Source organism: Nothobranchius furzeri, chromosome 9 (assembly GCF_043380555.1).
Source record: "Nothobranchius furzeri strain GRZ-AD chromosome 9, NfurGRZ-RIMD1, whole genome shotgun sequence".
In the NCBI taxonomy this organism is placed as follows: Eukaryota; Metazoa; Chordata; class Actinopteri; order Cyprinodontiformes; family Nothobranchiidae; genus Nothobranchius; species Nothobranchius furzeri.
The window spans coordinates 63046235-63071949 of NC_091749.1; the positions used below are offsets into that span (position 1 = coordinate 63046235).

A 25715-nucleotide genomic window follows, 5' to 3' on the forward strand; every position below is an offset into this window, starting at 1 on the left:
TCAAAAACTGAATTTGCATGTTTATACTAATGAACCGACACCAGATTAATATCCTGGATAAAAACACATAAAACATTATGACAACTCAAATTGAAGGGATTATTTGGTCATTCTAAAGTGTGCTTCTGTTTAATAGATCTAAACGTTTACCTTTGTACATATTCCAACATCCTAAACAGCCTCTGTTTGTAGAAATAGTTTTAGACCTAAATGACTGATTAGCTAAGGTAGCATGTGCACAGCAAAAGTAATATTTCTCCATAAATAAACAGTGTCATGAGAGTTTGACAGCAGTTTATAAAATAATGTTTGCATGAACAGCAGCTCAGTTGGGGATTGGAGGTGGTTTTTAATTCCTTTTTTAACTAAGTGCTACAAAACAACTTGTGCATCTGAGCACTTTCTGTATCTAAAGTAAAAATCCCATTAGTCATTAGGGTTGTCATGGTGTGAACATTTAACGTCACGGTTATTGTGACCAAAATTATCACGGTTTTCGGTATTATCGCGGTATTTTTTTTAAACGTTTACATTTTCAGACAACTAAATAAACCCCGTATATCAGGAAAAATATTGTCCTCATTTTGTGTCGAAATTTTGCCTAAAATGTGTTATTTTCTAATTATGTTGTTCATTTGTTTACATTTTCCCCTTTAGTCTTTAAAATACCAATATTTGCCCATAACTTCTTATTTTTTGTCTGTTTGATGTCATCATTTTAAAAATATTAGAGCAGATGATACTCGGTACTCAAGTAGCCTTCTAATCAGATACTTTTTTACCCTTACTTGAGTAATAAACCCTATATCAGGAAAATATTGTCCTCGGTTTGTGTCCTTCCAGTGAGCTTTGCAGATTTGGGAAAATGTCATCAGGCAGTAATCATTGTTAAATTCATAATTATTCTCGGAGAGAGACCAACTCTTATCTGCCCCTGGGAGCCCCGTAATGCATAGCGTCATTTCAACATGGGGGTGTCTGCGACACGGTTTATATGCAGGTAGCGGCGCTGCGGCTGCTTTATATAGCGACTCGTTGCATTCTCCCACAACCCAAATCCTCGGATCACGCATTTTAGCTAAAACGCTAACGTTAGCTTGCCTTGCGTTGACTGTAGAGTTGAGGGTGATGGTCACGCAGATGTGTCATGAGATTTGAAGCGTTGCTGCCTTTCACAGACACTTTTTCTGCACGTGCTGCAAACAGGATAGCCGTCTTCTATCAACTGTCCCTCGGCATTCTTCAAATATCCAAAAGATGCCCGTACTTCCCACTTTGTCTTCTTTGAAAGATAATAAATGTCCTCCTGCGCACTGCCGTCGCCTCCTTTGGCCATTATTTCAGCTTTAGCTTCAAGAAAGTTTTGGTTGTAAACAACAAAGTGCGCATGTGCCGCCGGCAACTTCAGCAGATGATACGGTGGCTGGTAAGGGTCACCGCGCCTACACCGCAGCCAAGGTAAACCCACCGAGATAATACCGTTTTTTTAAAAACAAGAAGGTTATTATTATTGTCAACTTTTTTACCGGGGTTTACGCTACACCGGTTACCGTGACAACCCTATTAGTCATCATCACACACAGGTGAAATTCATCTCCGCATATGACCCATCCCTGTGGGGAGCAGTGAGCTGCAGCTGTGGCCACGCTTGGGAACTATTTGGGGGTTTAACCCCCCCAATCCAAACCCTAAAAGCTGAGGGAGGCATTGGGTCCCATTTTTTAAAAGTCTTTGGTATGACCCGACCCAGATTTGATCTCCCAGTCCCAGAAAGAATGTAAAGAACAGTATTCAGTTTTTAATCCTCAGTGAGTTTTTCCATCAGAATGAGTGGAGAGCAGGAAAGCCACATCATAAAAGTCAGTCCAGTCTCAGTCGAAGATGTAGTGAAGAGTGGTGTGAAGTATATTTAAATCTAATTGTGATTTAATGTGATGTAAGAAGCAAGTTGGGAAGGGTGCAGTAAGGGAAGACAGAGAAAGGCTCGTGTCTGTTCAGATTTTTTCTACTTTAATTTTAATGTTTTAATGGTTTTGACCCTCTTCATAACCAGGAGTAGTTTTCAGTAGTGATATGTTGTTGTGAATGATACGGCTCATTCTGGAAGGATTTGAAGCGAGGAAGGCAGACTGTACCCGCACCCCCTATCACACCCTGAAGCACTAACTAACTGCAAAAGTACACACACACACGCACGCACGCACACACACACACACACACACACACACACACACACACACACACACACACACACACACACACGCACACAGACACACACGGCAAAAGAGTGCAAGCAGGACAAGCAGCAAGATTTGGACACATTTTACTAACAATGACAATTCAAAGGCAGAGTGTGGGATATGCAAAAGGAAAATATTGTATCCGGCAGGCTCTAATAGAGTTTACTTACAGAGTCTGTTTTTGTCACATGAAATGTGTTTTTGTAGCACTCTACTTCATGTTGAATAAAATAAGTTATTTACATAATAAACATTTGCTATAGACATAGATTAGAAATTCAGTTTACTCACAATTGTGCATAATTTCTGGTGATGAATTAATTAAAGAGCCGTTTCATTTTAGCGAGCCGAGCTGCAACAACCGGTTCTCCTATAGGCAAGGCAATACACAAGCAGCTGTAATGTGCTTTCCAGGAGCAAGATCAGCAAGAACAAATGTTAGAATCAGCGTGAGAACATTAAACAGCAGATTTTAAAATCTAGTTTAAAATACACTAATCACATTGGATCAAATATAATTAGACGTAAGAATAAGATGAAACGGCAAAGTTAGAGGCCGAGCACTTACAGTGCAGAAGGTGCAGCATACATTTTAATGTAAAAGTTATTACAGTTGGGGCACATAGGAGGTTATAAGGAAGCTGATTCCATCTGTGTGCAGCATAGTAACTCAAAGCCGCTTCACCCTGTTCTGCCAGCTGACCGCTTCCTCGGGATCGCAGAGCCCTGCTGGGTGTATGTAAAGGAAGAACATCCAACATGTATTTTGGCCACATGCCATTGGTTGACTTATAAACTAGTAGAAGCACTTTGAAATTGAGTTTGTAGTTTACTGGTAACCAGTGTGGAGATTTAAGAATAGGAGTGATGTGCTCAGTTCTCTTGGTTCTTATGACTCTAGTTTTCAATGCAGCACCTGAGGTGAAGGACAGTTTTAATTCCTCCTGGGATCTTAGTCATACTGCAGTCATCTACCACGCCAGTTATGTTTCTGCTGCAGAACGTGGCGACGGCCTTCAGTCTGGCTGCACTAATAAAACAAGATCATTTGCATGTGATGCATTCTGGCCATGTAAATTTAATTAAGCTGCACGGCAAAGTAGAAATGACTCCAGCATGCCTTTTTAAACTGCTACGCCAAATAAAAAGTATTCAGTAGAATTTGTCATGATCAAGATCCCAAAAATCTTGTTTTGTGCTGCAGTAATAGAGTTTGTGCCCTTAAGAAAAATCTGGCTCCAAGATGAGTTCTGATTTTCTCATTCTACAAAACTATTATTCAGGCAACTCAAAGATGATTTATGACAGAGGAGAAACGTGTGTGAGAGTTCAAATAAGCAGACTGCAATAAAACTTGGGTTTTAGCATCATGAATGATTCATGAACCCAACATTTATTATCTAGCAATGAGGAGAGAATTATGTGATAGGAAGAAACTGACTTTTCAAATGGAAAAGCAAGTTGTTTGTATAGTTTTTATATCAGAGATCCTTATTTTACCTGATAAAATTCTTCTCTGTGATATTTTATTTTTTGACCTGGCCAGATTAAATAAATATATTGTCTGCTTTTGATCGTGGGGTGGGTTCTACTATTGTTTTTACGGACATCTCATGGGACTTAAAGGAGAGTTGGATGTCAACTGCGTAAACATGGTAGGAGATTCCTTTAAAGGAGCTCAGGATGTGCTGAAGAGGAAGCAGATAGAGGAGGAAGAGTAGAGGCAATAGCACAGAACCTTGTGGGACACCATGGGTGAGGAAGGTGGTGGAGGACCTAAACTTAGAGACATTCACAGTAAAAAACGTTCAGACAGATAAAAGGAGAAGCACTCCAGAGCAGATCCTGATAGGCCTACCCAGTCTCTCAGCCTCTCCAGTAGCAGGTGATGGTCAACAGTGTCGAAGGCTGCAGTCAGGTCCAGCTGGACCAGAACAGAACCGTTTCCTGCATCACTGTGAGTCAGAAGGTTATTAGAGACCCTAAGAAGAGCTGTTTCAGTAGAACGAGCTCTACGAAAACCTGACTGGAAGCTATCATAGATGTTATGTTCATCAAGAGCAGCTGTGAATTGTTTAGCCACAACCTTTTCCAAGATCTTGGAGATGAACGGAAGTTTAGAGATGGGTCTGAAGCTGCTATGGAGAGAGGGGTCGAGTCTCGTTTTTTTAAGAAGCGGGTGGATTACAGTGTTCTTAAAGTAAGCAGGGACCTGACCAGAAACCAGAGAAGCATTAATTATAGAGAGCACGCTGGGACCGATGGACTGAAAAGCTGATGAGGGAAGTCGAGGGGTCATGCAGAGGTCAGTGGATGTATATTTTTTGTACCATGCTGTTTTATTTTGCTGTTATTCAACCATATTAAATCACAATTATTTTAAAATAGTGTTCAAAATTTTGTCCTAGCTGGTTATGACTAAACATGAGAATTAAAGCAGAGTCACAACTAATAGCTCTCCATAGGACCTTGATTCTAAGTTTCTGCTGTATGGCTTTCCTGACGTTTTTGCTGCCTTGTTGAGACTTTTTTCAGATCACTGACTTTAAGATGGTTAAACTTTTCCTTGGAGTTTACAGGCTAATCACAACCCGTCAGCCACCACACAGATAAAATGGTTTGCTGGTTCTTATGGGGGATTGATTACAGCATCAGAACGTAGACACAGCTCCAAGAACTGACTCAACATATTAGAATCAAACACATGATCACACATCTAAGACATTCTCAGGGAACTTTTAGTTTGAATGTCACATCAGTGTTATGGCAACATGAATGGCGCAGCTGATTTGTTCATATTGAGAAAGTCAGAGCATCTGACATTGATGTATTTTTTTGTTGTCTCCATGCATTATTTCTAGAAAACTCTATAGCGCTGAATAAAAATAGTAGAAATCCATGACACAATTTTTGGATCTTTGTGTTTGTATAGGAAAGTTATTTATTTAGGTGGCAAGATTCAACCATAAAACTCACAATAAGAACCAATATAATGCTGTGTTTCAAAAAGATACAAACTAAAAAAAAATTCTTGAAAACATAAAAAAAAGGCTGAATAAAACAGGAAACTAACATTAAAAACATGTTAAACCAGCTAAAAAACAATAAAAGATCAAGGCAATGTTGCGATTCCTAATGCTGAAACGCCGTCATATAAAAATGAGTCTTCAGGTGAGACTTAAAACCCAGAAGCGATGGCGCCTGCCTATGTCACGCTGCGAGAAGGAGGGTTGTACCCAAGAGGCAGAAACCCCCAGAATTACTCGAGGCAGGAGTGGTTTTAAGAAAATAAATTCCTTTTATTAAAGGAGGACGAACAAAAATCCAAAGGCGCAAAACCAAGCTTAATCTCAAGAAACACAGAATGAACAAGAAACAAACAGAAGCTCACTTATGAGCACAAACCTGGAGAAACTTCGAGAGAGACAAAACGACGCTGACAAACAACAATGGACCGACAAACACTGAGAGACAAGACAGGGTTTTATACACAGGGGCTGGGTGATTAAGGGAATTGGGCACAGGTGAGATTAATAACTGAGAGGAGGAGCAGAACAGGGCAGGTGAGGAAACCAGACCTAAAATCTGTAAAACAAAGCTACTGAATGTAAATAAACCTTAACACTGTAGAAATAAGACAAAGGAGAAACTAAAGATAAATAAACTAATGACCTAAGAGTTACAGAACTGATACACTGGAAGGCAGGGGAGGATAATACTTAAATAGGGAAGGAACACAATACACTAAAGGGTGATATGAACTAGATCATCTAAAATAACAGAGGACTAATAAGTGAAGTGACTAGGGGGACACATGAGGGAAACCAAGAGGCCGGCGACGGGGGACCAGGAGAGTCTAGGAGGCCGGCGACAGAGAAGTAGGAGCTGGCAGGGTCTCGGGAGCCGGCTGAACTTGGGAGACCGGGGACAAAGGCAGTGGTTCCAGAGTCTGGGGCACAGGAAGCAATGGACGAGGACCAGGCCGGCGGTGACTGCTGCCGATAACTGGCCTGTAGGCGGGGACGCTGTGGACTCTGGAGGCGGAGGCTCCGACTTGGCTGGAGGCGCCGGACCGTGCGCTGACTTGACTGGAGGCGGAGCATCCGACTTGGCCCGGGGAGGCACAGGCTTGAGTGAAGGCAGAGCCGACTGGACTGGAGGCCAGACAGCCGACTGGACTGGAGGTGTCAACTTGAGAGAAGGCGGAGCCGCCGCAGGCTGGGCCGGAGGCGCCGGACGTGGCGCTGACAGCTTGGCTTGGAGCGCCGGACTGGGCACAGACTTGGCTGGAGGCGGAGCTGTTGGGGGCAGAGCCTCTTGGACAGGCCGAAACACCGGGATCGCTGCTGGGCGTGGATGCGGTGCGACCCCTTGGACCACCGCTGGACCTGGATGCAGTGATGGCGGGTGGAGCTCGGGCTGAGCTGATGGTGACGGCAGGTGGAGCTCGGGCTGAGGTTGCAGAGCAGGAAATACCTGGGCTGATGGCGCAGCTCTGACCTCAGGAGGCTGCTGGCGATGGTTGTGTCGTCGTCGTGTGGAGGTTGAAGTGGCGCTGTTGGGACTGGTGAGTGCTGTGGCACATTGGCCCACCAGTGGGGAAGAGGTTGTGCCAACAGGAACAGGGGAGAAGGAGAGGAAGCCAGTTCTGGCTGTTTGGACGGTAGCAGGAAGGTAATGATGTTTCGGGCAGATGGAGGAGACATGGAGGTGACTTGGTGTCCCAGGGGTGAGGAGGTGGTGGCATGAGCAGTTGGTGTAGGTGAGTCACGGCCAAAGGCTTCGTGCAGTTTCTTAGCAAAGTCCCAGAAAGGCACAGTCCTGATTGGGTGTATCTCAAAGTAATCTGCTGCCCACTGCAGAGGTCTATCTCTCAAACAAAGCACCGTAAAGGAGACTTTGTTGAATTCTGAGGAAGTCATGTCTAGGCAATAAGCACAGCCCCGAATAAAACTCCAACAGGTGTCTGGGTCTCCATGGTACATGTACATGCGCTGGGGCATCAGTGAACCTGGAGGTTCTGCTGGATCCTGGTGTGGTCGGTCCACTCTGTCACGCTGCGAGCAGGAGGGTTGGACCCAAGATGCAGAAACCCCCAGAACGACTCGAGGCAGGAGTGGTTTTAAGAAAATAAATTCCTTTTATTAAAGGAGGACGAACAAAAATCCAAAGGCGCAAAACCAAGCTTAATCTCAAGAAACACAGAATGAACAAGAAACAAACAGAAGCTCACTTATGAGCACAAACCTGGAGAAACTTCGAGAGAGACAAAACAACGCTGACATACAACAATGGACCGACAAACACTGAGAGACAAGACAGGGTTTTATACACAGGGGCTAGGTGATTAAGGGAATTGGGCACAGGGGAGTTTAATAACTGAGAGGAGGAGCAGAACAGGGCAGGTGAGGAAACCAGACCTAAAATCTGTAAAACAAAGTTACTGAATGTAAATAAACCTAAACACTGTAGAAATAAGACAAAGGAGAAACTAAAGATAAATAAACTAATGACCTAAGAGTTACAGAACTAATACACTGGAAGGCAGGGGAGGATAATACTTAAATGGGGAAGGAACACAATACACTAAAGGGAGATATGAACTAGATAATCTAAAATAACAGAGGACTAATGATAAGTGAAGTGACTAGGGGAAACATGAGGGAAACCAGGAGGGAGCTGGGGACTACAAGGACACACAACATGACAGCCTAACACTCAAAGGTAACTTGTTCCAGAGCGTTGGAGCCAGAACCAAGAGCACACGATCCCCCCTCGATCTGTATTTGGATCGGGGGACCACCAACAGCTGTTACTCAGCCGAACAAAGAGACCAAGATGGGACATGTCTGTTCAGTAGTGCTGACAGATAGGGGAAGGCAATGCCTTGAAGAGCCCTGGAAACAAGTAGGATCTAAAATTTGGCTCTGTACTGCACCAGGACCCAGTGTAAAGGTTGGTTTATGCTTGACGCGTCCGCGAGGTCCGCACGGCTCCGCGCGGCGAAATTGCGTCATTTTAACAACCACGCCCCTCCACCGCGTCTCCGCACGGCCCAAAATTTCTGCAACGCGCACCTAGGAAAATTTCTAACCACGCGGACAGTTGGACGCGGAAAAACATGGCGGACCGGCAAGAACTAGTATGGCAGAGGTTCGTAAATACAGACATTTGTATGATTCAGTTCTCAGAGATCACAGTGATCAAAAAAAGTTAAAAGTCCCATTAGTTGTCACACACACAGGTGTGTGTGTGAAATTTGTTCTCCGCATTTGACCCATCCCCTGGGGGAGCAGTGAGCTGTAGACACAGCTGCGCTCGGGAAAGTGATCAACATGTTGTTAATAATTCTTGGAGAGAAATAGCTTGCACTGTCGGAAAAGACGAGGACGCTGTTAAAAATGCTGAAATGCCATGTTGTAAACAGTCAGTTTTACTTCTACCATGGTGTAGTGTTGGATGCATGCCGTAGAGCTCCTTGTTGCCCCCTACAGTTTGGGAGAATATTGGCTCACCGCAGAGACAAGCCACACGAACCATAAACGCTGCAAGTTGTGAAGCGTGTTCCATCCGCGAGCCGCATCACCAAGCGGAAAGTGAATGTGTCAAGCATAAACCAAGCTTAAGGCTGCCAGCACCAGAATTCTGGTTTCCCGCCATCTATTACCTGTCAGAAATTTAGCAGCTGAGTTCTAGATGAGCTGCAGGCTTGCAACCACGCCTTCACTCAAACTGGCATACAAAGCATTGCAGTAGTCCAGCCAGGACAGAACGAATGCATGGACAACAGACTCCAGGTGTGACCTAGACAAAAGGGGCTTGATCTTAGACAGGCTTTGCAGATTAAAAAAAACTGGAGCGCACAACTGTAGAAATGTGTGCTTGGAACTTAAGAACTTAAGATTGCTAGCAACTTTCTCTTCAAATGGCACCAAAAGGCCAAGATCTACGTCAGAGCCTAATCTAATCTACCAGGACTCAGAATTATGACTTCAGTTTTAGCTTTGTTCAGGAGTAAAAGGTTAGAAACCATCCCTTAAACGTTGGAGAGACAGATCCAGCAGCCCCCTGCCAGAGTGGAAGATAGATCTGGCAATCATCAGCGTAAAGATGTAATTTGACACCATGCCGATGAAGGAGAAGCCCCAGGGGTAGGATATATACTGCAAACAGAATGGGATCATGAACAGAGCCCTGAGGCATACCGCAGCAGAGTCCCACCCAAATGGTTGAGGCTTCACCCATCCTAACACAGAAGCTGAAGGTAGGAGCGGAACTATTGGAGGGCCAGCCCAGTGATCCCCACCCAGTGCTGCAGTTGGTCCAGAAGGTTGACCATGTCAAAAGCTGCCAATATATCCAATAACAGCAAGATGACAGCATCGCCTAAAGAATATCATTGAGGACCAATAAATGTGCGGTCTCAGTGCTGTGACCAGCCCTGAACCCTGACTGGAATGTCTCCCATTATTCATGTGTTTTCATAAAATGAGCCAGTTGTGAATACACATCCTTCTCCAACAGCTTTGAGAGAAAAGGGAGTTTTGAGATTTTTTTTTACATTAACATTTAACTTTACATTTGCAAAAGTCTACATTTAAATATTGTTTTACGTGATCATTTTAATTTTCTTTAATGACCAGAGGCATGTCTTGACATAAATATTTTATCCAAAACTAAAAATCTAAATATTTACATTTCTCATGGTTTAAATTAAGTATTTTAGTGTATCTCATAACATTACAAGCAACACATCCCTTTAATAAAATCAACTAGGCTATGACAAAATGGCACCACTTTAGGAAATATTAATTTTAAACTTATGGAAATAAAGACTCTTGACTCATTTATCACTATTCCCAAATTAGATTAATAAAGAATATTTGTATTACACAGTGTACAATTACTTTCCTCCCGGGTGTTTTCTAGAATCAGTAAAGTGATACATGCATTGACTCTTTTAAAGGAATTAGCATTCAAATGAGTTCAAATCAGTTTCACGCTTTCTGACTAAATCAGGCCACATTGGGAGGAAAGTGAAATGGCAACGAGAGAAGAAAAGAACTATAGAAACTGTTCTCCTGCAGTGCTCACTGAACTAACCCATTCATAGCTGCATTAATCATGGGTGGCACTAAAGAATGGAGACTGAAGCGAGACCCAGAAAGTGAAAAAGAGAAGCTTTGAAACCGCCTCATTCATTTACTAGATCTTTCTGAATGCCAGCTGCCTGCTTTCCCTTTTAAAATGGTCAATATTACCTAGACATCTCTTATTTGGTAAATTCCCCAAATTTTTGAGGAATTTCCAAATGTTCTTATTGACTGTAAGAAATTAGAGCTTTAAATTTAACATTTTTAAATGTAGTTTATTTTGCAGGACCCCAAATAGCGACTGTGCTAGCAAGCCAAGTTGTTCTTCAAGGTAGGTAAGGTGGTTTGATGCTGGTTTGAACATTTAGCAAAAAAAAAAATTTAAAATCAAAAAAGTTCTACTAAAGAAATTGTGTAGTGCCAGGGTTGTATACAGGTGGAACTCAAAAAAATTGAAGATCTTGCAAATTTTTATTTATGTTTGTAATCCAACATAAATAAATAACTTAACTAAACTTACTTAAATAATAACTCAAAATAGATTTAACTCCAAGCAGCAGTGCTTGGGCTCTGTGCCAGAATGCAACCACCTAAATAGAAATCTCAGGGAAGACCAAACAATCTTGCAGTGATTGGGGATATTGTTATGAAAATCCACTTAGACCGATGTGCATAGGACCATTCAGTTATAAATATAACAAAGGTTTGACTCATTTTTAACAAAGTTGTGCCCATCTACTTGCAGACCATGGGGCCCTTATTGCCAAAAAAATGAATGGGAGTATATGAGCTTTGATATGAACCAGGAATTTCACATTTGATATCCATCAATTTTAAAGATACATTTTGATGCCAAGAAATCCCTTATTTCCAAAAGGCAGCAGTTATTTTAGGTTTTGTTTAAAAAGACATACCATATTTTCCAGACAATAAGTCACACTTTTTTTCATAGTCTGGCTGGTCCTGCGATTTATACTCTGGAGCGACTTATATACCAAATTATGTATACCGCACTGCTGCGGACCGGCTCCAGACCAGGAATAAGCTCTTCTGCCCCACCATCACCTGCTGGAGCCTGTGGCGAGCTGCTGCGGGCTGGAAGGCTCCGACCCAGGAATGAGCTCCCCGTCCCACTGGGAGGGTTTCAAACACTGCCATCACCTGCTGCAGCCTGTGGCGGGGTGCTTCGAGCCGGCTCCGGCACAGGAATGAGCTCTCCCCGCCCGCTGGGAGGGTTTGAAACACTGCCATCCTCTGCTGGAGACCGTGGTGCGCTGCTGCGCCCTGGTTGTTTATTCTGTTATTGTTACTGGTACTTGTCTTGCAACGTGAAATACTTGTTCTCAGATTTTGTAAGAAAAATAATAAAATTTCCCCCCAAAATGCGACTTATAGTCCAGTTCGACTTTTACATGTTTTTTTCTTCTTCATTATACATTTTATGGCTGGTGCGACTTATACTCCAGAGCGACTTATACTCCGGAAAATACGGTAGTAGACTACGTCTCTCCAAATTGACGTCATCGAACGAGACCAAAAGTGACTGTGAGTTTTGTGAGCATCGAAGCCTTCTTCCAGGACGACAGAAGGAGCATTAAACATGGAGAAAACTACTATAAACCAGGCCATATCACAAGCAGCTACACTGGAGGAGAGCTACGTCGCAATGTCTGATTTGTAGTCATTTACATGACAAATTTTTTCAAGTTAATCACAATTTACCTGACACACATAATTACTTCTCAGTTAAATTCAAGAGCAATGCATGTGTGATTCAGGGCGTAAGGCAAAGCGGAACGGAAAATAGCCTTTGTAACTTCTGTTAATATTTTCTTTTTTCTGGGGACCAATGAGCTGACCAAAGGAGAGGAGACTTGTGCTCCCTATACAAATGCAGGTCATTTATCATCATTTTTCTCAAAGATTTCCGCATGCTTTTGTCTAACTTGTAGAATTCAACACAGATCATTTCAGAAGAACCAAATTTCGAAAAATTTAGTAAATTTAAAGAGACAATGTGTAGTTTTTACTATTAATTTCTGGAAATATCCATTAAAATGTTGTTGAAAATGAATGAAACGATGCCCAGTTATTGGAAAATAATGGACGGCTTTGTAACATATAATCATAAAATTCTGGTCTAAAATATATGGGAGCGGGTCTAAGTCTCTGGACGACGCTATTTTAGACACCATGCATTTACTGATATGTAACAAAGGGTTATAAAACTTTCGTCATTCTTGAATGTTGTTTTACACATTTACCTCTTCACTTGTTGCCAGTGATGAAATGGAGTCTGGTGCCCTTGTTATTTTGCAGAAGTTTGCACTCCTCAGGGTTTTTTGACCCCAATGGGCATCAGTTGGTAAGGTCTTACTCCAACACAAAAATACTGCTTGCAACGATTTAGATATCTACTGCCCCCTATAGCCAGGAAAAATGCAAACTGTCACTTTAAGCTATTTTCAGCTTTTAATAATAATAATAATAATAATACATTTTATTTAAAAGCGCCTTTCAGGACACCCAAGGTCACTTTACAGAAAACACGTGATAAAATACAATAAAACAATAATAAAACCCAAACAAGAAAAAACAAAGAGAGAAACAGTTCAATAAAATCAGAGGTTGTAGGCAGATTTAAACATGTGTGTTTTGAGTTTTGATTGGAAAAGGGTAAAACTGTCGATGTTCCTGATGTCTGGGGGAAGTGAGTTCCAGAGACGGGGAGCAGAGCGGCTGAAAGCTCTGCTCCCCGTGGTAGTGAGACGGGCAGAAGGAACCGCAAGATGGATGGAAGAAGAAGATCTGAGTGAACGGGATGGGGTGTGAATACTTATAAGGTCTGAGATATATGGAGGAGAGAGGTTGTGGATTGCTTTGAAGGTATGGAGGAGAATTTTGAAGATGGACCTGAATTTAACTGGGAGCCAGTGAAGCTGCTGGAGAACCGGGGTGATGTGGTGAAAGGAAGGGGTTCTGGTGATAATACAGGCTGCTGAATTCTGGACCATTTGCAGTTTATGAAGGAGTTTGTTGGGAAGACCATAAAGAAGTGAATTGCAATAGTCGATACGGGAGGTGACGAGGCTGTGGACGAGAATGGCGGCAGTGTGAGGGGTCAGTGAGGGACGGAGATGGTTAATGGAACGTAGATGGAAGTATGCTGACCAAATTATGTTATTAATGTGAGCTTGAAAAGAAAGTGAGCTGTCGAGAATGACACCCAGACTCTTGACGTGAGGGGAGGGGGAGACTATGGCGCTGTCAATTGTTAAAGAAAAGCTGTCAGATGTTGAGAGGGTGGAGTTAGTGCCAACTAGAAGAAGTTCAGTTTTATTGCCGTTGAGTTTGAGGAAATTAGAGGTGAACCATGATTTGATTTCTGAGAGGCAGAGTGTAAGGGAGGTTGGTGGAAGAGATGAGTTGGGCTTACTGGAAATGTAGAGCTGGGTGTCATCAGCAAAGCAGTGAAACTGGATATTGAATTTGCGGAAGATTTTGCCGATAGGGAGGAGGTATATTATGAAGAGGAGGGGCCCCAGGACAGAGCCCTGGGGCACACCTGACTTGACTGGGGAGGGTTCTGAGGTAAAGGATTTTAACTGGATGAACTGAGTGCGACCAGTAAGGTAAGATTGAAACCAGCGGAGGGGGGTGTGAGTGATGCCTAAGGAAGAGAGTCTATTGAGGAGGATGGAATGAGAAATGGAGTCAAAGGCCGCATATCACACAAAATAGCTTTTGTGTGATATTCATGTAGTATAGTCATTTCATCTTCTACATGCTTTTGTGTTTTTACAAGATACCATCTCTTACACAATGTCATCATTTAAGATGCACCCCCAAGTCATCTCTCTAACTGCGGCTTTTATTTAACAATGACATTTAGATGTGCCAAGAGCCTTGCCTTCTTCCATCACGGTTTCAACATGCCGACAAATTCATGTCTGCTAGGCCCTATATTCATTTTCTTTACAGTGACAGATAGAAGCCATTCAACAAGGAGAATTTCTGTCAAATGCAGAGGTAAATGTTTCATAAAACATCTTGGCATCGTTATGGAGGCATAATGATCAAACCAGCCTCTAGGTTACACAGAATGTTGTTTTTATTGATGGAACAGATGATTAAACATCATTTGTGTAGTGTATAACTGTAGAAACATAAGCAGATGTTTTATGTGCACAGTCAGATGTGCATAGAAAGCCTGAAAAAAAATGGATGTTGATAAAATCTGAAAAAAGGGAGAGGACGTTTAAGGAATTCAACCATCACCATACCAGTGTTTTTGTTTTGCAGCTTTAAATATGTTATTTCTTATTAAAATAATGCATTGGTGCTGCTGCTTGTGCATGTAAATACATGCATTTGCCTCATTAAGTACTTGTGGATTTATGATTGTGTAAATGAGCCACACCTCACCATTCTGCTGCTTGCTTGCAGAGGGAGTGTGAAGAGAACTGTCTGTGTACAATAGAGAGACGTGATGGTGCTATTTTGCCTTTTTTAAAGAATCCTGACTTTTCTTCTGCTTTAACAAGAAGACAGTTGTGAACAACACTGCTGCAGCCTGTGCTTTACTGAATGACAGGAAAACCTTATGCCAGATTTATAAGGCCCTAGAGTAGACCTGGAGCTGTGTTTCCAAGGATCAACACTTAATGGGAACCCCTTAAAGAATTACAGTTATGTCAAGTATTAGTCAGCTTGAATAACTAATGTCTTTTGTTGTCCATGACTTCAAATGGAGTTTTTCTTTGTAGGGATCTGGTAATTTGTCCTAAAGTTGAAGAGGTAGCAGCCGGATGTTTCTCCTTCTGTGATATTATTGAGCCGAGAACCTCTCACACCAGTGGTGTTCTGTTACTAAATACGTGAGTGTGTATGGAGGACCTGGGAAAGTGCGGCAGTACTGCGAGACCAACAACTGGATGGTCCAATAATTGCTTTCGACCCGAAACATGTAATTGGTGGAGGTTTTTAGACAAATGCGAGAGAACCACTCAATTCATTTTTTAAAAATCTCCACCATATATTTATAGCTATAATATGTAATACTTTGTTAAGAGGCATGGAAAAATGTTTTAAGCTAATTTGTTTTCCACAATTACTGACGCTAATGTGTAAGCAACTTTTCATGGCTCCTTAACGCGGGGTGGGCGGGAGATCGTCTTTCACGTCGGTCTCAGCCACTTCCTACTGACCGGTTTACATCAGCTTTCCCCTGACGGTTTATGGTAGATAGGCTTGGGCAGTATCCAAATTTTAATACCGTCCAACTACCTCCACATTTTACCAAGGTGTACGGTATTACCGGGGCTACTTTTAAAAGGATGACGTAAGCCACAAGTGGAATTACCAAACTGTTGGTTTGGACCTTCACCGTTCAGAAACTAAATAACAAACACTATTACTAAAACAATAACAACATAACACACATACAATTAACAACTTTAAATCCACGCAGCTTATAAAGAGTTTTCACCTGAAAAACCAGCATGTTTACCTTTTCCGCCTTCAATATAGGACGTTGTGGACCGACTGCTGAAAACCAGCTTCGATGAGCTTGTGGCTCAGACACACAAGTACCTTGAGGCTAGTCGTGACATCCGGGGTAGACTGGCAGCATATTTTGTACCAGAAAAGTGTGTTGTCTCTTAATAGCAGGCTCCATACAGAAGGCTGCTATTTAAGCTCCGACTCGCTCATGTCCGACGGGGCATGCATCTTTTGCGGTTTTTCTTTTGTTTGCACAAATTTCCTCATCGGTGTTTGGCTCTCCTTTTAAGTTTGCTTTGAACCCGAAACACTGCCAAACTGCAGAAGTTGTGTTGTTTTCAGACACCAAGTCAGTTGGTGCGTGAGCTGCCATTTTTCTCTCTGTGCGTCTCTGTGCAGTCACGTGATGACATCACGTTGATAAACCTTATGGAACATCTCTAAAATTTGGGAAAAAAACCACAATAAACTAATTTAGTAAAACAGAAAATTCAACTACGCATCTGTTTCATGTATTAAAATACATTTATTTATTTATTTTAATTTTTTTTATCCTTGTCTCCTACGTGCACTGCTTTTTTTTCATGACGGTATTGGAACTGACACGGTTGCTATGTTCTAACACCAGCTGCGTATGGTAATACCGCCCAAGCCTAATAACCATACCTGCTGGTATGAGTGCTTGCAGTATTGACCTCTGTTTGGGTGTCCCTTTGTTTTTTTAATAGCATGGCCACAAGTGCATCATCTCTGCGGGGCACTGTAGTGCCAAACTCAATGTTGAACCTGAACAAAAGACCCTTAACCAAGTCTATGTGATTCTTTTCAAAGAATTTAAGAATAGTTAAATTAGCAGTAATGTGTAGAGACATTATGGATTTGTTGAAATGAAATCTTCCTCTGATGCTTATCAATGGTGCGCACACACTAATGTGTTCTAAGAGAACAATGAAGAATTTGCAAGTACAAATGTATGATACTGGGAGGCCTCATTTTCTTTTTTGTTTTTTATACATGCTAGATGTACTTGTATGCATTGGGCAAGAGGCATGCTGTCTCAGACTTGGAGGTGCTTGTTTCTGTCAGTCCAATTTAGATTTAAATGTAGTGCCAAAGCGTCATATGATGTGCCTTCTGATTTCTGTGCAGAAAGTCTTTCAATGGGCAGAGAAGTTTGAAATTAGCAATTTCTCCTAAAAGCTTGTTGGTTTGGTCTTATCATGGTTAAAAGCTGTTAGCTTTGGCTGAGACGAGTCAATCTACTAGTAAGAGGGGTGTTTGAAGAAAACAGAATACAATCTATTATTTACTAAAGTAAAGTGATCCATTATTACATTGTATTATTTTCCTCAACACTAGCAAGAGAAGTGAAGCTGCGGGGCAGGACTGTGTTAGTGGGCTGTTTTCTGGCAACTTGTTTATTTCTGCTCAGCCTTCAAGCCCTCACATTTAATCTTCATGTCAGTGTTTATGACCCTAGGACAAGGGTCATGGCTGCCTGACAGTGAGAGCCATTGTAAAATGTTGACTGGGTGTTTGTTAAAGTCACGAACAGCTAACGTGAGGCTTCGTTTTGAAAACACAGCTGTGTGGGGGGTAGAGGGCACAGATCTTCTGGTGGAGCTCTATATACTGGAAGCTTCCATACATAGGTAGTCTAGTCATCGTAATACTTTAATTTTTAACATAATTTGATGTATGAATGCAGAGTTGGTAGGTTTATGTTGGTCATAAATATTAAATACATATATAAATAGTCAGAATCTATGTAGCCTCCTGTGTCTCTAGAGTCTTGTCTCCCTTGTTAGTGTTGATTGAACTCACCTGCCCCCCGTTGCCTTACCCACCTGTTTCCCTGATTATCCTCATGCATTTAAACCCTCTGGTTGTGCTGGTCTGTGTCAGATCCTCGTATTGTCTTCACCTCGTGTCATCTTATCTGCCGCTATTCTAATAAATCAGTTCTTTTCACCTGCAACTTGCTTCCTGTGCCTGCTCTCACCTGCATTTGGGTCTAATCAACAACTCCACATCATGACATAATTGTTATGCACATTTTGTTAACTTAGAAATTGTGGCTTATTTGAAAACCAATTCAATTTTCAATTCAATTTTATTTATATTGCGCCAAATCATGACAAGAGTCATCTCAAGGCACTTCACATAATAAACATTCCAATTCAGGTCAGTTCATTAAGCCAATCAGAAAAAATGTTTCCTATATAAGGAACCCAGCAAATTGCATCAAGTCACTGTCCAGTGTCAGTGACTTTGCAGCAATCCTCATACTAAGCAAGCATATAGCGACAGTGGAGATGAAAACTCCCTTTTAACAGGAAGACACCTCCAGAGGATCCTGGGTCAGTATAAGCAGCCATCCACCATGACTCACTGGGGATGGAGAAGACAGAGCACACACACACACACACCAAGCAATGTGTCCATGGTTACACCATGATTGCTTAGTAAATATTCTATTTGGTGAGAGATAAACTTTATTGTATTTATCCAAGTGAATCTATTGTTTAACAGGTAAACTAGCAGTAGCACATCCAATGTCAAGGAAACAAAAAGTTATTATCAGGAGAGGGAGAAAGTTTAAGTGGTTAGCAGCAGTGTGCTAGACGATGGCCCCCTCCATGAGGCTACCACAGCTGAGCAGAACATCATTGTAGCTTCTTCTGGGGAGAAAAACACTTAGAGAAAAAATAAAGTTAATAGCTGAAGTAGCAGGAAATAATACAGTTAAAGAGCAGATTGTAGAAGAAAGTAGTAGAGTGTGAAAAGTGGTCAGTGTATCCTCCAGCAGTCTAAGCCTATAGCAGCATAACTACAGAGATAACTCTGGATAACCTAGCCTTTTTAGATGGAGGCATGTTGGAGGCAGGGCAAGGGAGAGCCGTCTTTACCGACTGTACACTCTACCTCCTCTACTCCCCCACTTGTCCAGATCTAGGCTAACATCATATTTTAACCATAAGCCCTATCAATTAAAAATGTTTTGAGCCTATTCTTAAAAGTAGACAAGGTGTCTGCCTCAAGGACTAAGACTGGGAGCTGGTTCCACAGGAGAGGAGCCTGATAACTAAAAGATCTGCCTCCCATCCTAATTTTAGATATTCTAGAAACCACCAGTAAACCTGCAGTCTGAGAGCAAAGTGCTCGGTTAGGAATGTGTGGAACAATCAGATCAATGATGTATGATGGAGCTTGATTATTAAGAGCTTTAAATGTGAGAAGAAGGATCTTAAAATCTATTCTGAATTTAACAGGTAGCCAATGTAGGGAAGCTAAGACAGGAGAGATATGATCTCTCTTTTTAATTCTCATCAGAACTCAAGCTGCAGCATTTTGGACAAGCTGAAGACTTTTAACTACATTCTGTGGACTTCCTGAGAGTAATGAATTACAGTAATCCAGTCTTGATGTAATAAATGCATGAACTAGTTTTTCAGCATCACTCCTGGAAAGGATGCTTCTAATCTTAGCAATATTCCGAAGGTGGAAAAAGGAAATCCTACAAACCTGATTAACCTGGAATTTGAATGACATGTCCTGGTCAAAAATAACACCAAGGTTCCTTACTTTGTTCTCGGAGACTAATTTAATGCCATTCAGGTCAGGTGATTGGCTAAGCAATTTCCTTTTCTGGATTTCTGGTCCAAAGATGAGAACTTCCGTCTTGTCTTGATTTAAAAGCAAAAAGTTTAGAGTCATCCAATGTTTTATGTCCTCAAGACAAGCCTGTAATCTACCCAACCGATTAGGTTCATCAGGGTTAATGGATAAATATAACTGAGTATCGTCAGCATAACAGTGGAGGTTTATCCCATGCTGTCTAATGATTTTACCAACTGGGAGCATATATAAAGTAAAAAGAATTGGTCCAAGCACTGAACCCTGTGGTACTCCACAAGTAACCCTGGAGTATGAAAATTTGTCATGCACATTTACAAAATGAAATCTGTCAGACAGGTAGGATTTAAACCAGCCTAACGCTGTTCCTTTGATCCCTACAACATGTTCAAGCCTTTCTACAAGAACATCGTGATCTACTGTGTCAAAAGAAGCACTGAGATCTAACAAGACTAGAACAGACACAAGATTCTTATCTGAGGCCATGAGAATAACATTTGTAACTCTCACTAATGCAGTTTCAGTACTGTGATACTCTCTAAAACCAGACTGAAATTCCTCAAACAGAGCATTAGTGTTTAAATGCTCACATACTTGGATGGCCACCATTTTCTCCAGGACTTTGGATGAAAATGGAAGGTTAGATATTGGTCTGTAATTCATTGGGTCATCTGGATCCAGAGAAGGCTTCTTAAGTGAGGGTTTGATTACAGCAACCTTAAAATCCTGTGGTACATATCCATTTACTAAGGATAGATTGATTATATCTAGAATGGGGGCAGTAACCAAAGGAAATGCATCTTTAAATAATTTGGTTGGGATTGGATCTAAAATGCAAGTGGACGGTTTAGATGAAGCTAATATTTTTGATAACTCTGAAAGCTCAACTGGATCAAAATGGTTCAAACACAGATGAGGTTCTACATTACCTCAGATGCTGCCTCACTTACTGAGGAAGAAGAAATCACATTAGGGAGGATGCTAAAGATTTTGTTTCTAATAGAATTACTTTTACTCGTGAAAAATCCCATAAAGTCGTTACTGCTGAGGTCTAAGGGAATAAATGGCTCAGAGCTACGATTCTGTGTAAGTTTAGCAACTGTACTGAAAAGAAATTTAGGATTATTCTTATTCTCCTCAATTAACGCTGCGAAATAAGCAGTTCTAGTTTCGTCGTCGTCGTCTTCCTCCGCTTATCCGGGTCCGGGTCGCGGGGGCAGCATCCCAATTAGGGAGCTCCAGGCCGTCCTCTCCCCGGCCTTGTCCACCAGCTCCTCCGGCAGGACCCCAAGGCGTTCCCGGACCAGATTGGAGATGTAACCTCTCCAACGTGTCCTGGGTCGACCCGGGGGCCTTCTGCCGGCAGGACATGCCCGAAACACCTCCCCGGGGAGGCGTCCAGGAGGCATCCTGACCAGATGCCCAAACCACCTCAACTGGCTCCTTTCGATCCGGAGGAGCAGCGGTTCTACTCCGAGTCCCTCCCGAATGTCCGAGCTCCTCACCCTATCTCTAAGGCTGAGCCCGGCCACCCTACGGAGGAAACTCATTTCGGCCGCTTGTATCCGCGATCTCGTTCTTTCGGTCATTACCCAAAGCTCATGCCCATAGGTGAGGATTGGGACGTAGATCGACCGGTAAATCGAGAGCCTGGCTTTCTGGCTCAGCTCCCTCTTCCCCACGACAGATCGGCTCAGCGTCCGCATCACTGCAGACGCCGAACCAATCCGCCTGTCGATCTCCCGATCCCTCCTACCCTCACTCGTGAACAAGACCCCGAGATACTTAAACTCCTCCACTTGAGGTAGGACCTCTCCCCCGACCCGGAGGTGGCAAGCCACCCTTTTCCGGTCGAGAACCATGGTCTCAGATTTGGAGGTGCTGATCCTCATCCCAGCCGCTTCACATTCGGCCGCGAACCTACCCAGCAAGAGCTGAAGGTCAGAGCTGGATGAAGCTAGGAGAACCACATCATCCGCAAAAAGCAGAGACGAGATTCTCCTGCCACCAAACTCGACACACTCCACACCACGGCTGCGTCTAGAAATTCTGTCCATAAAAGTGATGAACAGAACCGGTGACAAAGGGCAGCCCTGGCGGAGTCCAACCCTCACTGGGAACAGGTCCGACTTACTACCGGCTATGCGGACCAAACTCACGCTCCTCTGGTAAAGGGACTGAATGGCCCTTAACAGAAAGCCACCCACCCCATACTCCTGGAGCGTCCCCCACAGGGTGCCCCTGGGGACACGGTCATAAGCCTTCTCCAAATCCACAAAGCACATGTGGATTGGTTGGGCAAACTCCCATGCCCCCTCCATCACCCTTGCAAGGGTATAGAGCTGGTCCACAGTTCCACGGCCAGGACGAAAACCACATTGCTCCTCCTCTATCTGAGATTCAACTATCGATCGGACCCTCCTCTCCAGTACCTTGGAGTAGACCTTTCCAGGGAGGCTGAGGAGTGTGATCCCCCTATAGTTGGAACACACCCTCAGGTCACCCTTCTTAAAGATGGGGACCACCACCCCGGTCTGCCACTCCCTAGGAACTGCCCCCGATGACCACGCAATGTTGTAGAGACGTGTCAACCATGACAGCCCTACAACATCCATAGCCTTGAGATACCCAGGACGAACCTCATCCGCCCCCGGGGCTCCGCCGCTGTGTAGTTGTTTGACTACCTCAGCAACTTCTGCCCCCGAGATCGGACAGTCCATCCCCAGGCCTCCCAGCTCTGGTTCCTCCTCGGAATGCGCATTGGTGGGATTGAGGAGCTCCTCAAAGTATTCCTTCCACCGTCCGACTATAGCCTCAGTTGACGTCAGCAGCTCCCCATCCCCACTGTAAACAGTGTGAGCGAGTTGCTGCCTTCCTCTCCTGAGGCGCCGGACAGTTTGCCAGAACCTCTTTGGAGCCGATCGATAGTCTTTCTCCATGGCCTCACCAAACTCCTCCCACGCCCGAGATTTTGCCTCGGCAACTGCCACTGCTGCACCCCGCTTGGCTATCCGGTACCTGTCTGCTGCCTCCGGAGACCCACAGACCAGCCACGCCCTGTAGGCCTCCTTCTTCAGCCTGACGGCTCCCCGAACCTCTGGTGTCCACCAGCGGGTACGGGGGTTGCCACCACGACTGGCACCGGCCACCTTACGACCACAGCTAACAACAGCCGCCTCGACAATCGCAGAGTGGAACAAGGCCCACTCGGACTCAATGTCCCCCACTGCTCTCGGGACGTGGTCAAAGCTCTGCCGGAGGTGGGAGTTGAAGACCGTCTTGACAGGTTCTTCTGCCAGGCGTTCCCAGCAGACCCTCACTATGCGTTTGGGTCTGCCAGGTCTACGCGGCATGTTCCCTTGCCATCTGATCCAACTCACCACCAGGTGGTGATCAGTTGACAGCTCCGCCCCTCTCTTCACTCGGGTGTCCAAAACATACGGCCGCAGGTCAGATGATACGACTACAAAATCTATCATCGACCTGTGACCTAGGCTGCCCTGGTACCAAGTGTACCGGTGGGCATCCTTATGTTCGAACATGGTGTTCGTTATGGCCAAACTGCGACTTGCACAGAAGTCCAGTAACAAAACACCGCTCGAGTTCTGATCAGGTGGGCCGTTCCTCCCAATCACACCCCTCCAGGTCAAGCTGTCATTGCCCACGTGAGCATTGAAGTCCCCCAGCAGGACAATGGAGTCCCCTGATGGAGCACTATCTAGCACTCGTCCCAGGGACTCCAAAAAGGGTGGGTACTCTGAACTGATATTTGGCCCATAAGCACAAACAACAGTCAGGACCCGTTCCCCGACCCGAAGGCGCAAGGAAGCTACCCTTTTGTCCCCCGGGGTAAACCCCAACACACAGGCAGAGAGTCTCGGGGCTAACAAAAAGCCAACCCCAGCCCTCCGCCTCTCACCCGGAGCAACTCCAGCAAAGTAGAGTGTCCAACCCCTCTCCAGGTCTCGGGTTCCAGAGCCAATGCTATGTGTCGAGGTGAGTCCGACTATATCTAGCCGGTACCGCTCAACCTCTGCCACAAGCTCCGGCTCCTTCCCCGCCAGCGAGGTGACGTTCCATGTCCCAAAAACTAGTTTTCTTGTCCGGGGATTGGACCGCCAAGGCTCCCGCCTTGGTCTGCCACCCGATTCACATTGCACCGGACCCTTCATGTTCCTCCTGCGGGTGGTGGGTCCACAGTTGGACGAGCCCATGTATCCGGTTCGGGCTGGGCCCGGCCGGGCCCCATGGGCGAAAGCCCGGCCACCAGGCGCTCGCTCACGGGCCCCAACCCCAGGCCTGGCTCCAGGGTGGGACCCCGGTAACCCTCCGGGCCGGGTACTCCGACTCTTCGTTTTAACCGCCATGAAAGATCCTTCGAACCGTTCTTTGTCTCACCCTTCACCTAAGACCAATTTGTCATGGGAGACCCTACCAGGGGCACTAAGTGCCCCAGACAACATAGCTCCTAGGATCATTAGGGCACTCAAACTCCTCCACCACGATAAGGTGACGGTTCAAGGAGGAGGCAGTTCTAGTTTGTCAAAGCTTATTTTTATAGAGCACAAGACTATTTTTCCAGGATAGGTAGGCCTCCTCATGGTGCGTAGAGTGCCATGTTCTCTCCAATTTTCTAGAGTTTTGTTTTAAAGCTCATAAATGAGAATTAAACTAGGGAGCCAACTTCCTGTCCTTAATTGCCTTCTTTTTTAAAGGGGCAACATCATCTAATGCCACACGTAAAGAGGAAGTAACATTATGAACTAAGCATCAATTTGTGAGGGGCTAGAAATGAAAATATTACCCTCTGCTACGTTCCTCTGAGATGCAGAGGACTGTCCTCTGATAAAAAATCAGCTATCTGATCCAAAAACTTAGAGTAAGGGCCTGGTGGATGATAGAAAACTACAATCTAGAGTGGTTTTACAGTTTTGCAATCTGGATTAGGAAAACTAAGAATAAGATGTTCGAACGAGCTGTAGCTATTAATTGGAAAGGGATTGATTAATATGTCCGAATGAAAAAATGGTTGTTGCTGCTACTCCTCCTCGCCCTGTACTTCGAGCAATATGATGATTTAAATAATTTGAAGGAGTCGACTCATTTAAGCTAACATAGTCCTCTTGCTGCAGCCAGGATTCTGTGAGAGAGAGCAAAGAGATCTGATTATCGCAAATCAAGTCATTAACTAACAAAGTCTTAGAAAAAATTGATCTAATGCTCAACAACCCACATTTAATTTTTCTAGTTTTCTGCTCAGTTGAATTTGTTCTAATATTTATGAGATTTCCATGATTTGCTTTATTAAGCCTGATATTTAATCTGTGTGGTTTTGGCCGTGGGCAGGACACTGTCTCTATGGGTTCGTGGGTGGGTAACAGTACTGAAGCTGCAGAGGGGTGGGTTAAACTACGACTCTGCTTCCTGGTCTGGACCCTGGGTAGTCATGGAGGACTAATAAAACTGGCCATGTTCCTAGAAAGAAGAGCTGCTCCATCCAAAGAGGGATGGATGCCGTCTCTCCGCATCAGACCAGGTTTTCCCCAAAAAGATTTCCAATTATCAATGTAGCCCACGTTGTTTTCAGAACACCACCTAGACAACCAGCGGTTGAAGGACAGCATGCGGCTAAACATGTCGTCACTGGTCTGATCAGGCAGGGGGCCAGAGAAAATTACGGAGTACGACATTGTTTTGGCAAACTTACACACCGAAGCAACATTAATTTTAGTGACCTCCGATTGGCGTAACCGGGTGTCGTTACCGCCAGCGTGAATAACAATCTTACTGTATTTACGCTTATGCTTAGCCAGCATTTTCAGGTAAGATTTAATGTCGCCCGCTCTGGCCCCAGGTAAACATTTAACTATGGTTGCTGGAGCCTCTAATGCCACGTTTCTGACTATGGAGCTGCCAATTATCAGAGTCTGCTTGTCAGTGGGTGCGTCACTGAGCGGGGAAAATCTATTAGAAACGTGGACGGGTTGGTGGTGGCCCACGGGCCAAGTTCTATGCTTCCTGCATACTGTCACCCAGCCGGCCTGAGGTCCCGGCTGCTCGGGTTCTGCTGGAGGGTCGCTACGGGGTGGTTCTGAGCTAGTTAGCCCCGCGCTAGCTAAGTAACTACGGCTGTTTACGGGCTTTTCAACAGCACGGAGCCGGGCCTCCAATTCCGACACCCTCACCTCCAAAGCTACAAAAATGCTACATTTATTACACGTACCATTATCACTAAAGGAGGCAG

The 25715-nt window shown here is 44.0% G+C and overlaps 1 protein-coding gene across 2 annotated transcripts in view; it reads left to right on the forward strand.

Annotated features, from left to right (window-relative positions):
* The window catches only part of apba2b (amyloid beta (A4) precursor protein-binding, family A, member 2b), a 102671-nt gene that overhangs the window by 1024 nt on the left and 75932 nt on the right, over positions 1-25715 (forward strand). The gene's annotated exons all lie outside the window — the stretch shown is intronic.